The 8588-nt window shown below is 37.9% G+C and overlaps 1 long non-coding RNA gene across 1 annotated transcript; it reads left to right on the top strand.

Annotated features, from left to right (window-relative positions):
* Positions 1-378: 378 nt before the first annotated feature.
* On the top strand, positions 379-3955 carry LOC107822916 (uncharacterized). The gene is made up of 2 exons (XR_001656502.2): positions 379-517; positions 3499-3955. It is a non-coding gene; the product is annotated as an uncharacterized LOC107822916 (long non-coding RNA).
* Positions 3956-8588: the final 4633 nt, after the last annotated feature.

Here is an 8588-nt window from a genome sequence, read left to right as displayed (position 1 = left end):
TATCAAATCTCGTCTGATTGACCTCAAATTTTGCACACAGTCATATTCGACAATACAGACCTATTCCAACTTTCGGAATCATAATCCGACCCCGATATCAAAAGTCTACTTCTGGTCAAACATCTCAAAAAACCTTGAAATTACTAACTTTAGCCAAATTACTCCAAAATGACCCACGGATAGGGATGGCAATGGGGCGGTGAGGGGCGGGCGGGTTTGAACGTTGGCGGGTCGGTGCAGGTTTGAGAATTTGCGGTTTCAGGACAGGGAGGGTTCAATTTTTAAATAAAATAAATAATGCGGGGCGGGGTGGGTCGCGGGTGGGGATTTAATTTTTTAAGCTAATAGACATAAAGGCTAAATATTAAAACCCTAGCCCAAATTTCTTTCTCTTAGTCTCTTACGGCTCATCTCTCTCGGACTCTCCTTGGTCCTCTCTTAGTCTTGCTCGATAATCAGAGAAAATTAGAATATCTTTCAATTGTGAAGGTCATTATTCTGTGGTTTATCAAGGATTGTGAGTCCTTTTTCCTCTCTTAATTCTACTTCTCACTGTAGCTCCATTTTCTGGTTCTAGTTATTTTGAATTAAGTTTTTGGGCTTTATCTATGTTGTGGAATTCCTATTTCATTTTGGTCTAAACTTTGCATTTTCAATTTTTCTATGAGAAATTTTATCAAACACATTATGGGCATTAGTGATAAAGACCTATATTTCTTGCTCTTTAAGTCTATGTAGAGAAGGCCAAAGGTAAATATGATTCCAAGTAGACCATTTGTGTAAAGCCAATGGAATTGTGTATTTCTCTGAACTTGGGTCATCGGAATTAGGAATGTGAAACTCGTTCACTAATCCAACATGTTTCTGTTCATTGCAGCGGCATTCTGACGGTGCTGCTGTCTTATGATCTAACGGTTTTAATTACCATTGGGTTCTATTCCATCTGAGTCTTTGTGTCCAACAAACATCTTTTAGTCATACTAAACTTTGAAAATGTCTTGACTGATATAAAATCATCTATTTATGATATTATCGACTCATTTCTTGGAAGTCAGTTTTTTTCCTCTGCTTGACAACTTTCAAACAATTCTGCACATGCTCATAATCTATTTCCTGACAGCTTAGAAGCATGTTTAACCTCATTTGTTTTATTACATTTCATTTTCAGCATATTACTATTTTATAAGTGTTGTTTGTGTAGCTTTAGTCTCTTTTATACCATAGAATGTCTCAATCTTATTAGACCATCCTTCATGCATCTAACAAGTTTGTGTGAGAAACCAAATGAACCTCTTGGGACTAATATCAAGAATAAAATGTTTCGAAGCTTGTTCTTTATTCCTTCTTTGGATTCTTTCATATTGCCTTGTTTCTGTCATAAATTGCTTTGGGCGCATATATAGTTTCTGTCATAAATTGCTTAATTGACTCCTTTTATTTTCCATGTGCACTTAGAAATATCCCATAATAATATTATAGCTTATTTTTTGTAGAAAATTATGGAGTCTCAAAATTAAGAGAATCTGGTTGGTTCATCTTCAAGTACTTTTCCTATAGAGAGTGAGAGTCAATTGCCTATGCAAGTCGATGAAGTTACTACTGAAGTTATTGATAAAACTGGGAAAAGAAACTTATTTCTGACACATGGAATCATTTTAAACTGGTGATGGTTAATCGTTTTTGTTTTGGTGTTTGTAAGTATTGTAAAACTCATATCAAATCAACAAGAAATTGTGGGACATCGTCCATGTTAGATCATATTCATAGTCGATGTCGCAAAAAGCCAAGTAATTTAGACACTGAGGGTAGTTCGGGGTTGATGGTAGCTAACGACACTATTTTGATCAAGATGTTTCACGCAGAGAACTTGCTTATGCTATCATTTTGCACGAGTATCCATTGTCCATTGTTGATCATGTAGGATTTAGGAAGTTTGTTTCTAGTCTCCAACCGTTGTTCAAAATGGTGTCTAGGAACACAATCAAGAATGATATACTGAAGATTTTTGACAATTTGAAATAAAAAACTTCTATGTTATTGAAAAAACTCACAAGTAAAATTGCAATAACAACTGATATGTGGACTTCGGACAATACCAAAAAGGGTTCATGGCTATTACAACACATTTTATTGATGATTCATAGAGTCTTCAAAGCCATATTCTTAGATTTGTTTATGTTCATGCTCCACATGATAAGGATACATTGTGTAGTGCGTTGCTTAATTGCTTGTTAGAGTGGAATCTTGAAAGAAGAATTTCAACAATTACAGTTGATAATTGTAGCACAAACAATGCTATGATGAAAACCTTGCTAGATGAGAAACTTTGTAAAAGGGATTTATTGTTGATGGGTCGAATGTTACATGTGTGATGTGCCACACATATATTGAATTTTATTGTGCAAGAAGGACTAAAGGTGATACAAGATAGTATTAATAATGTGCGTGACATTTTCTTATATTGGATAGAGTCTTCAGGAAGAATCGAAAGGTTTTCAAATGCTGCACGATTGCTATATATTTCTTGTAACAAAAACTTAGAGTATATTTCCCTACTCGGTGGAACTCAACATATCTAATGTTGAGAACAACCCTAGAAACAAATATGTGTTTATGAAGTTAAGCCTAAGTGACCGTATTTATCATTGTTTTCAACCCGAAGGGCAATGGAGTGCAGCAAAAGAAGTTTGTGATAAATTAAAGCTTTCCTACCATATCACTGAAGAATTCTCAAGGACTCAATATCCCACTTCTACTCAATACTTTTCTAAAGTTTGTGATATTACGCTAGAATTCGAAGCCTGGTGAAAAGTTTAAATCCTTTGATTAGCTCTATGGCATCATCAATGTTGTTTAAATTTAAGAAATATTGGGATGAAGTGCATATTTTGATGGGTGTAGCTGCTATCTTTTATCCAAGGTATAAGATGAGGTTGGTAGAGTTTTATCTCACATATTTATGGTGGAGAAGCTGCTTCAAACAAAATTCAAGAAGTTCGAAACTATTGTGTTGATCTCTTTCAAGAATATAAGAGTCGAGGAGTTGAGTCATCCCAAGCATTTAGTTCTAGTGAAGTTGTTGGTCATGTTGAGGGTGACCGACTGTCTAGTTTTGATAGGTTTGTTGCGTTGAGTAGCTTGAACGTGGACACAAGATCGGAATTGGATTCTTATTTAGAAGACAATGTGCTACCCCGCACACCATCATTTGACACTTTAAGTTGGTGGAAGATAAACGGATTAAAATTTCCTACTTTACAAAAAATGGCTCGTGACCTCTTAGCTATTCCTGTCTCTACCGTTGCTTCAGAATCTGCATTTAGTACTAGTGGGAGATTGATTAGTTCGCATCGTAGTAGACTTCATCCTTCTACTTTGGAGGCTTTAGTGTGTCCTCGCACTTGATTTTGGAAAGAAATAAATGGTAAGTGATTTTTTCAATGACTTGTAATGTTAATAGCGATTTTCAATTTTAATACTATATATGTTTCTTTTTAGGGTTGGCTTCAATGGTCGACAAAGTTTCATATCCAACATTACTTGATGAAGAGGAAGAGCCGGATTCAAGTGGTCGAGAAAAGAGGAAGAGAATGTCATTTGTTGATTTTGTTGAGTATAGACCATTAGACCTTGCTGATAGCTTTGTAGTTTGTTAAAGCTACTGCTCCTATGCTTTTTGAGATGTGTTTTTTCTTCAACACTATGTTCTATGGTCCAGCGTTGTTGGTTCTGGCATTGAGTTCTGATTCAGTATCCATTGCTTCAGTATCTCCTTCATTCTGCAGCAGAATGTTTGCTCCTTGCTTTTATTGCAATCTTTGATGCTTGATTGAATACAGAAATTGAAATCCCACAGTAGCCTGCTCAATGGGACCGATGTCGACAAATGTAAAGTTTATTCTAATGTTTCTAAACCTGTTTTGCTTAATGTTCAGCCCAGTTATGCTTTGCTTTTTCCTGGTTTTATTGTGGTGGAGATGCCTTGATGCCATTTATGTTAAGTATAAGGGGGAATGACCTACTATAAGACAGACCAACTAATGGCTTTTATGGTATCATGAGTTGGAGCTTGCTGTGTTTTTGTTTCTTTATTGAACTTTTGTATTCAGTGTTATAATTTCACCCATGTGGGATGATTGCATTATAGGTTTGTTTACCTTGAAAATGGTAATTAAAATTATATTTGATTTTGTAGTTCTAAAAATACGTGATTTATTTTAGTAATAGTTGTTAAGCAATAGATGCTAAGCGTGAGCTAAGAAGATGAGATAGAGGCTTAAGAACAATATGTTATGCAAACCGAATAGCCGTGAACCAGGGTGAATTGGGGTCTCGAGCTGGCCTATGCTGGGCCTCGAGGTCGAGCTAAAGTGATGGACTAGGGCTGACCGATGGAGAACTACTAGTTCTAAGGGCCTTAATGATGGCTCTTTATGATCAATGATGGGTAATAAGTGATGATCAATCAATGAAACACAATAAATGTAAGCAATAAATCAAAGGAAGGACAATGGAGAATGTTCAAATTAGAAAGCAGAGAATATTCTTGTTCTTGTATTGAATATCATGTGTCTTACAAAGTGATAAGGGTCCCCTTTATATAGGAGGGGGAATCCCAACATAGTACAGGTACATTTATTATAAAGATATGCGACTGGTACATCCATTTAATGTCACGATACGGACTTGTACTATTCTTGTAGACCTGGTCAGCTCTAACCACGTGCCTTGAGAATTTTTTGCTTGTCCATCATAGCCACCGATTCGTACTGCCCCGAGGTCAAACATAGAGAACCCTCGGGGTTGAACTCGAGCTATGCCTCGAGCCTTCTTAGGTGGGCTATGGAGTCTCATAATGATCATACAATCGGACTCTTCGATTTTAGCCATATACAACTACGATAACCCCGAAGTCGAACTCTTCCGATTTTGGCCGTATACAAGGTTGAAGGAAATAAAAATGAAATCTCGTGACAGGACATGAATAACATTCTGCAAAGTTGCCATCACCTATATTAATCATTGTCAACGTATTTTCTAACTTCAATCATAATCACCATCATACATAGTACTATATTTAATGTCTAGTATAGAGCAGTATCGCTAAAGAAAAGTGTACGCAATCCAAAATATATTAGTCAAGTAAGGACCTTTTAAAAAATGTCCACAAAAACTTGAAAAACCCTCCTTAATTTGAGATATCATATCCTATGCTGGCTAGCCTTCTAAAAAAGATCCCAGTTTTAGGCTTTGGGTGTGATGTTGGTGAATGATTAACGATTTCACAGTTTTCTACATTTGCAAACAAAACCCACCAATAATTTGAGGCACATTTCCTATTAGTTGTCTATTTAACTTTTCACTTCCATAAGTTATGGAGTTTAATTGTTTTATAGGAATAACCACTAGATTTAGAGGCAAAATATGAGAATTTAAGAACAATTTGGATATAATTAATTGTTTTGTTAAAAAAATCAGATTTAAGTCTAGCTTTCTAAAAAAGAAAGAATTTTTATAAATAAAAAAAATTGCGGGTGCAGGGCGGGGCGGGTGAATGCGGGTTTAAATTATATGCGGGGAGGGTTTAAATTTTGCGGGTCCAGACAGAACCCGCACCGCACCCACACCGTCCCGCACCGCCTTCCATTCCTAATCAGATATTACCTACGGATCTTCGAATCTCCTTCCGGACGCACTCCCAATACCAGAATCACTATACGACGCTATTTCCAGACTCGGAATCTCTAACGAACATTGGTAACATTAAAATGCACTCCAACCCAAATTTATGAAATTTTTCCAAAATTCTAACTTCCACAATAGGTGCCGAAACGCTCCCGAGTCATCCAAAACCCGATCCAGACATGCGCCCAAGTCCAAATCATCATACAAACCTGTTGATAACTCTCAAATCCCGACTCCGAGGTCGTTTACTCAAAATCAACCCTTAGTCGGTTTCTTCCAACTTTAAGCTTCCAAAATGAGAATTCTCTTTCCAAATCAACTCTGAACTTCCGAAATTCCAGTCCCGACCACATGTACAAGTCATAATACCTTAAGTGGAGCTGCTCATGGCCTCAAACTGCCGAACGGCGTGCTAGAGCTCAAAATGACCGGCCGGTCATTATATTCTCTCCCACTTAAACATACGTTCATCCTCGAATGTGCTAAGAACTGCTCTAGAGGTGTCTGAAATCACCGTTTAACACATCATGCACCTACCTGTGCTACCACAACTCTGTTGAGCACATTAGCTCGAGCTTATATGAATATATTCCCTTTTACTCAACCAAATGGGCTTTAGAGCCCAATTCCAACATCCAGAATTCTCTGCCAGGCCTGCTTCCAGCATACGAACACCGTATCAATCACCACACGATGTACCAAAACATGACTGCATACCTTTGCTGAATTCACGCTATGCACTGCCTAACTCTCATGACCATAATAATACCCTCTTAACAACAGCCAAAATTCCACCAATCTGATGCTCCCAATGTACCTTATGACATATATAAGTCTTGCCCCAACTTTTGCAATACCGCCACGATGGAAGTGGTGTGTAGAAATTTATAACAAACTGCCGAGTCAACAAATTATTAAGTCTATACTCCTAACAAGAACCATCACCCTCTGTACCAAATAATGGTATTTGCTCTTTAATGTGTACTTCATATAAATTCGATCGCACTGATCCCAGGTCCGATAATCTCGTCTCACCCAGTATAAGCTGCCCAAGCCATAAGCCACCTCAGACACTGCCAAAAATCTCATATAATGCCGCAATGTGCCAATAAGCTACAAACCCGAATGTGATACATAAGGAAAATGAACTCTAGAAAGGATTACTCAACCCGCAATACTAATTAGACAATCGAAAAGGTGTCATGAACCTTCCTCAGAAAATGGAAAACAAAACACACAAAAATAGCTATAGGGGATTGTGTAAGCACGTGATTTTTTCCCTATGAAAGAATTACTCCCAAAAAATTCAAAATAAAACGATTTTCCTTTGTGTGCAATTTTGAGAATTTTCGCGGCATTTTAGGGTAATTGATTGTATTTGTCCATGCATGTTTATTTGTTAAAATTAATAAAAATACAAAAATATGCCGCATTTACATTTAGGATTTAATTCTATAATTAGGAGTAATTAAGTTTGTTTTACAAGAATGAAAATTACAAAAATATGTGTCGTTTGCATTTTTAGCATTCAATGTCAAATTGTGCAATTTTGTTTTAATGGGTGTTTAATTATGTGTGATAAATGTTGCTAGAAATTAGTTAGTATTTTTGATAAGTTAATTTAGTTTATAACTTAATTTAGAATTTTAGTTTTATTAATTAGAAAGTAAAAGAAAAGAGAGCAAAAAATAAAAAAAAATCGTAATTGGGCCTCTTCCTCAATTTTGAACCTAGACCCAAAACACCTCTACCCAAACTAAATAACCCCTTATCCAACCCAAAGACCCATCGGGTCGACCCGACCCGGTCCGCCCCATAACCCCAAATGACCCAACCTCCTATCTTCACTTCATTTTCATTTTTTTTCACAAAAAACCCTAAACTTAAACCCATCCGCCCCCCTCTCTCTTTCTCTCCATCTTCTCCAAGCTTCCTCACGCCCCCATCCATGGCTGCCCTTACATCATCTTCTTCGACACAAGCACACACACACACAGCTCCACAACCATCCACACTCGTCGACCACCAACAACCCCGCCTCGTCGTCGAAGCCATGAACGATCAACAACCCCGCCTCGTCGTCGAAGCCATGAACGACCAACAACCCCGCTTCGACGAGCTCCAGCCATGGACGACGTGAAACAGCCCCAACTAGCCCCGTCGCAACACAGCACCACCCTACTGCTTCATCTTCTTCATCGACCACCATGAACGAACCCTTCATCAGAACCCAATACACCATAGAAGAGAAGGCAGCTGCTTCATATGCTCCATAGCAGCTAACGAAGCACACCCTCCACCATCTTCCTCCTCCAGTTGCAAGCTCTAGCTCCACCATGCCTGAGCTTCGTTGTTCACCTCCAGCCAAACACCAGCCACGCCGGAAAAACCCAGTGCTGCCCTCCCCGTCCGCCATTAACAAGATGCACCTGCTGCGTTGCTGCTGCCTTCTGCTTCGTCCAGCTTCGTTTGATATTTTCTTCATCCAGCTTCGTCCAGCTTCGTCCAGCATCTGCTTGTGCTGCGTTGCTGCTGCCTCATCGAGCATCTAATTCAAAACAAATTCTCCTCGCAACTGCTTCGTTTTTCAAACGACACCAAACAACCATTTTCTTCGATGGTCCGTTCGTGGTCGTCTTCGGCGTCGAGTTATTTTGGTGCGATAATTGTTTCCGGGCAGATTTGTTTTTGTTCGAGTTTATCGTCGTTCTGATCCGGTTAGTTGGTTTAAGTTTCATTTCTGTCCATAATTTATTTGATATTTTCGAATCTGAAATCAGATATGTTTGATATTAATTTCGTGTTTATCGTTTTGATTATTTTCTTCAGTTTGTTTCATTTTTTCTTGTTTATTTTTATGTAGAAATTGTTAGTTTAATTATAATGTTGTTAGTTTTAAGTTT

Source organism: Nicotiana tabacum, chromosome 18, assembly GCF_000715075.1.
Source record: "Nicotiana tabacum cultivar K326 chromosome 18, ASM71507v2, whole genome shotgun sequence".
In the NCBI taxonomy this organism is placed as follows: Eukaryota; Viridiplantae; Streptophyta; class Magnoliopsida; order Solanales; family Solanaceae; genus Nicotiana; species Nicotiana tabacum.
This window is presented reverse-complemented; position numbering and strand designations above follow the sequence as displayed.